Here is a 5518-nt window from a genome sequence, read left to right as displayed (position 1 = left end):
CATCATCCACTTATCAGGGAAAAAAATTTGGCCTTTGGTTTTGGGGATTGCCTTATTTCACTTAGCATAATAGTCTCCATTTCCATCCATTTACCTGCAATGCCACAATATTCTTCTTCTCTATGACTAAATAATATTCCATTTTATATATATACCACAGTTTCTTTATCCTTTCATCTATTGAAGAGCATCTAGTTTGGTTCTACAATCTAGTTATTGTGAATTGAGCTGCTATAAATATTGATGTGGCTGCCTTACTGTATTATGCTAATTTTAAGTCCTTTGTGTATAAACTGAGGAGTGGGAAAGCTGGGTCAAAAGGTGGGTTCATTCCAAGTTTTCTGAGGATTCTCCCCACTGCTTTCCAGAGTGGTTGCACCAATTTGCGACTCTACCAGCAAGGTAAAAGTGTGGCTTTTCCCCCACAACCATGCCAACATCTATTATTGTTTATGTTCTTGATAATAACTATTCTAATTGGAGTAAGCTGAAATCTTAGAGTTGTTTTCATTTGCATTTCTCTAATTACTAGAGATGTTGAGCACTTTTTCATATGTTTATTAATTGCCTGTATGTCTTCTTCTGTAAAGTGTCTATCCAGTTTCTTGACTCATTTATTGATTTAATTTTTAGAAACAAAATTTAAAATCATTTTAAAATCTTTAAATTGTTTTGCCAAAACTCGTATGAAGAAAGAATAGATTGTATCTTTCAGAATACTGGTCCATTTCACCTAGGTTATTAGATCGGTGGGTATATGTAGTTGTTCACAATCTTCGAATGTCCATGGGATCAGTACAAGGCCTTTACAGAGCAGCTGCTTTTACTGACCAGCGTGTATTTTAGACTACCCCCTCACCACTGCCAGCTTTCTTTCCATGACTTCATAGCTTGCTTGTGTCTTTTGCAAAATAATACACCATTTAACACATTCCCACAGTTTGTTCATCACTCATGTATTGAAGGACATCCTCAGTGCTTCCAGTTTTGGCAATAATAAAGACATCTGCTACAAACACTTTTGTGCAGGTTTTTGCATGTGGAGGTTTTCCACCTATGTGGGTAATTAACATTTGTGAAAAATATAAGTTCTGTGTATAGGTTTCTTTTTATTTTATTTTTTTGGTTTATGGATGTACCATTGTTTCAGGTTCCTTCCTTGAAAAAAGTTATCCTTTCTCTGAGGAATTGCCTTTGCTCTTTTGAAAAAGTCAGTTAACTATGTGTGTGGGAGTCTATTTCTAGGGTATTTTTTCCCCCATTGATCTATTTGTGTATTTATTTCAGCCACAAGATACTCTCCTGATCATCATACTTTATAATAAGTCTGGAAGTTGAGTAGAGCAGCCCTTGGTTCTTAAATATTGTTTTGATTCTTCTGACTATTTTCCCTTTCATATAAACTTTAGGATCATTTGTAAATATCTATGAAATAGCAAATGAACTTTGATTGTAGTTATATTGAACCTATAAGTAAAATTATTAAGATTGGCATTCGAACAAAATTGAGTCCTATTTGTCCATAAATGTGGAATACCTTTCCCTTTATTTATTTTTATGTCTTTCATCAGATTCTTAAAAATATAGATCTTATACTTGTTTTAGACTTCTACCTATTTCACTTTTTTTCAACTTGGACAAATAAAATTGTGTATTTAAGTCATATAATGTGATGTTGTGATATTTGTATACATTGTGAATTGAGTACCACAATCAAGTTCAGTTAAGATCATCAGTTCACATAGTTACCTTTATTGTGGGAGAACATTTCAAATTTGCTCTTTTTTAAAACATTTATTTGCATTTATTTTATGCTGAATTTATTCCTGTGCCATAATTTTTTGTTTCTTTGTTTTCTTCTGGGATATCTTTTTCTTCTGTGCACACTTCTTTTCTGGAACAACTTGTTCCTTTTCAGTGAGGATCATCTCAATGTGGCAGGGAGAACTCATGTGTGAGTTAAAATGACCATGAGTTCCGTAAGTACAGCAGCACATCTTAGGTGCTTGGTTCACTTGGATATGACCAGAGAATCCTTGAGTTCGGCATTACTCTCTGCATTTTTAAGCATGTGTAGCAAAAATTCAGCACTCTTTTTGGGCCACTGACCCTGTGTCCAGCCCCACTGTTTGGTCTGGTTATACTTCCAACTCCACCATTGTAACAGCACAATGGCATACATTGCTTCCTTAAAATGACATCTTTCAGGTACTTGGTAGCTTTTTGGATCATGCATACCCTTGATGGCCTGTGCAGTTTCATGGGTGTTCTTAAAGTGAACATGAAGTTTTGAACCTCCCAATTTGCATGGTTTTTGCAGGGTTTTCTGGGTCAAGAGAGTAGTGAACCATTTTCACAGATCACCTCAGGTCGCTTACAAGAAGAAAGATGCTCTAAGTCTTTCATTTTCTAATGTACTAACACATTGAATGTAATTGTTAATGCTTCTAACAATCCTGTTTTTTTTCCTACTGCTTCTTACCCACATTGTCCAGTTTCTATATATGTTTATTGCTTTTGAATTGTGAATATTTTATTTTCCATAAATAAATTTAGTAATCTTGATGAAACCTAGAGGTAAGTTCCTGTAAAAAAGATGTTTTGAATTCTGTCACCAACTACTAGTTGGTGATTATTTTTTACTGAAAAAAGCTCACCTTGAGGCTTTTTGAGCCATTTGCTATATAAATTTGGGTTGCAAATCTGAGGCTATAAATTTTCAGAGTAATTCCCCTTCCCCTTCTTCCATTCAGGCTGAAACTGGGCATTGCATCTCATAGTTTTGAGAATCATTTACTGGGCTCTTGCTGGAAGAGGTGGTTTATTTCCAGGTTATCTTTGTCTTGAGCACTCTTTCAGGTCCTGTCTTTATGGGGATGTAGTTCTTTTATTAGACTGACTTTCTTGGTAAGGTCAGAGTTTGTGACCTGATTCTTCTTTCTTTTTGAATTATTGTCCATGAGGTAAAGAAATTTTCTTTAAAAAACGTAAAAATACGTTAGCATTTTAAGTGATTCTCTCCCACCCACACAAAGATTAGTAGACCCAGATGATGAGTCTATCAGACTGTCAGATGATTATACCCAGATGCTCTGAGGGTCCCCAGGCCCAGTATCTGGCACTTACCTAGAGCATCTATGGCAACAGCTGTACTATCCACACCCTCCACAAGCTGGCACTCCTCCCTGGAATGGACAGTATGGGGTGATCTGTCACAGACAAGCAGGACTTGAGACAGGCTTATGAAGACTGAAAGGCCATATTTTCTGTGTGTTGAGGCTGAGATGGATACTAGGGTGACTGTGGAGGGTCAGGTGGAGTGAGAGATGCATTGGGCAGGATCCGCTTGAGATGATGTCCCCATGGTCTGGATTTAGCAGCATCTGGTGTATAGCTTGGAGTTTTCTACCATGAGTAGGTGTCCACATCACTGACTTGTACTCCCTGCTCTTAGGGGTGAGGGTAGGATGAGAGCCTGGTCTGACTGGGCTGGGGTTGAGAAAGCCTAGTCCTGATAGCTTATCCTCAGGCCCTGAAAGGCCCAGGGAGGAAGCTGTTACGTGAAGCTGTTACAGTTGTTTTTGACTTAAAAATTAATCTTGTTTCTTTTATCTGTCGTGTTTAATTACTTTTATGTTTTAAGTTAGTATCTTTAACAAAATAGTTTTATTTTACTTCTATCTTGAATTATGTCAATTCGTTTCTAAGATTTTCCAGTTTTGATGTGTGTTGTTTATTGCAGTTTTAGTCCACAAACATATTAATCTGGCATATCATTTTACTCTTTCTTGATGTAGTTCATTTGCTATATCTCCACAGATAATTCATATAATGAAAGTTCCACATGTGAAGTTATGGAAGCTATTTCCTTGAACTGCATATAAATTGATAATAGCTTCTACATCCTAAAGTTCTCATGCTGCCTCTCCTTAGGGATTCATGTCTTAGTGTTTTCTCCTTTTCCAGAAACTTCTTTATATTTACTATAATATCCCTAAATTAACCTAATTAATTTAGGCTTTCCTTTATTTTATGTGTATTTGAAACTATTAAGAGAAATAATTAAACACTATTCCTACTTTAAGACATGTTTATTTAGTGCAAACAGTTTTCCTCTCATTTCAGGGTAATTTTAAATGTCTTTCCCCAAGCTATATATCTTTGTTAAAATTACATTGGTCATATCACCAAATAATACTTGGTACCTAGAGAAAGAAAAGAATTTAAGCAGAAAATACATGTTTTGTTTGGAAAACATTTCAACATGGTGAAAGTGTGATGGATTTTCTTTCTCTTTTGAGGGCAATTTTAAGTTGCCATGGGATCTCCTTAGGTGATGTTTATGGAAAATACAGTGTTTTTACAGTTTTAATGATGATTTATGGCAGAATTTTTTTTAATTCCAGGATTTTATTGATATAAAAAAACTTCTCTTATTTTCTGAGGTATTTTACTAGAACTAATTATATGTGTGAGTTTCATAAACTCTTACACCATAGACCATTGTTGTTTTGAAATATACTATTTTTTAAAATTTTTATTTATTTTTATTTTTTACAGACTGCATTTTGATTCATTGTACAATTGGAAAATATTTACATTTTGGAGATCCCCCCCCCCCAATTTACGTCTGTGCTCCTGACTTTCATTCTAAAATTCATTTACATTAAACAACAATGTTTATCTTATAAAATAGCTTTATCTCTTATTCAGGAGACAAATTTCAGTCTACCATTTCAGGCTTATGCAGAAACAAGATATCTAAAAAATTTTTGTTGAAACTTACGAAGTTTTAAAAGGTAAAGTAAATGTCTTTTTTATGCACTTCTAGTAATTCATAGCAAGGCAACAGAATAAAAAAATCAAAGACCAAATTACTTCCAATTGAATTATCTTAACAAAATTGTGACTGATTATCAGATGTGTAGATTTGTCTAAGTGGTGTTCTGCTTGTTTAGAACTACTAGAGTGAATTCTGATTCATCAGATATTTAAAAAATATCACCATTGTGATCTTTCGGTCACATGTCTCAATGACCTCCTTTCATAGTTCACATATCAATGACAATTAACTTTGAAAAAATCAAAGTTACATATAATGAATACACCCTGAAGCATTTAAATAAACCCCAATACCTGCCTGAACACTACCAATTTAATATCAATCTCAACTAATGAACTGTCTATTCTCATGCTGATAACCATATCATCTTGTTTATAGTAGGTGTTGTGTTATATCCATGTAGGGTAAAATATCCAAATTCAAAGGTGTTTCTGTCTGTGCTAGGGTCTTTGAATCTATATGTTAATTTTAGAATCAGATTGCAAGATTTATCAACAAAGAGATTTTTATTGCGGTAAATTTAACAAACCACTTTGGGGAAATACAAATCATAACAATATTGAATCATCTAGTCCATTAACATGGAATAGGTTTCTATTTATTTTGTTCTTAAATTTTTCTTAGCAATGTTATATAATTTTCAAGGTGCAGACCTTGCAAATCTTAAATTCATTG

General features: G+C 34.2%; 1 pseudogene; it reads right to left on the bottom strand.

Annotated features, from left to right (window-relative positions):
* Positions 1-1820: 1820 nt before the first annotated feature.
* On the bottom strand, positions 1821-2351 carry LOC124965615 (60S ribosomal protein L17-like; annotated as a pseudogene).
* Positions 2352-5518: the final 3167 nt, after the last annotated feature.

The sequence above is a fragment of the Sciurus carolinensis genome, chromosome 15 (genome assembly GCF_902686445.1).
Source record: "Sciurus carolinensis chromosome 15, mSciCar1.2, whole genome shotgun sequence".
NCBI lineage: Eukaryota > Metazoa > Chordata > Mammalia > Rodentia > Sciuridae > Sciurus > Sciurus carolinensis.
The sequence above is the reverse complement of the archived record's forward strand: the minus strand, read 5'-3'. Positions and strand labels throughout refer to the sequence as shown.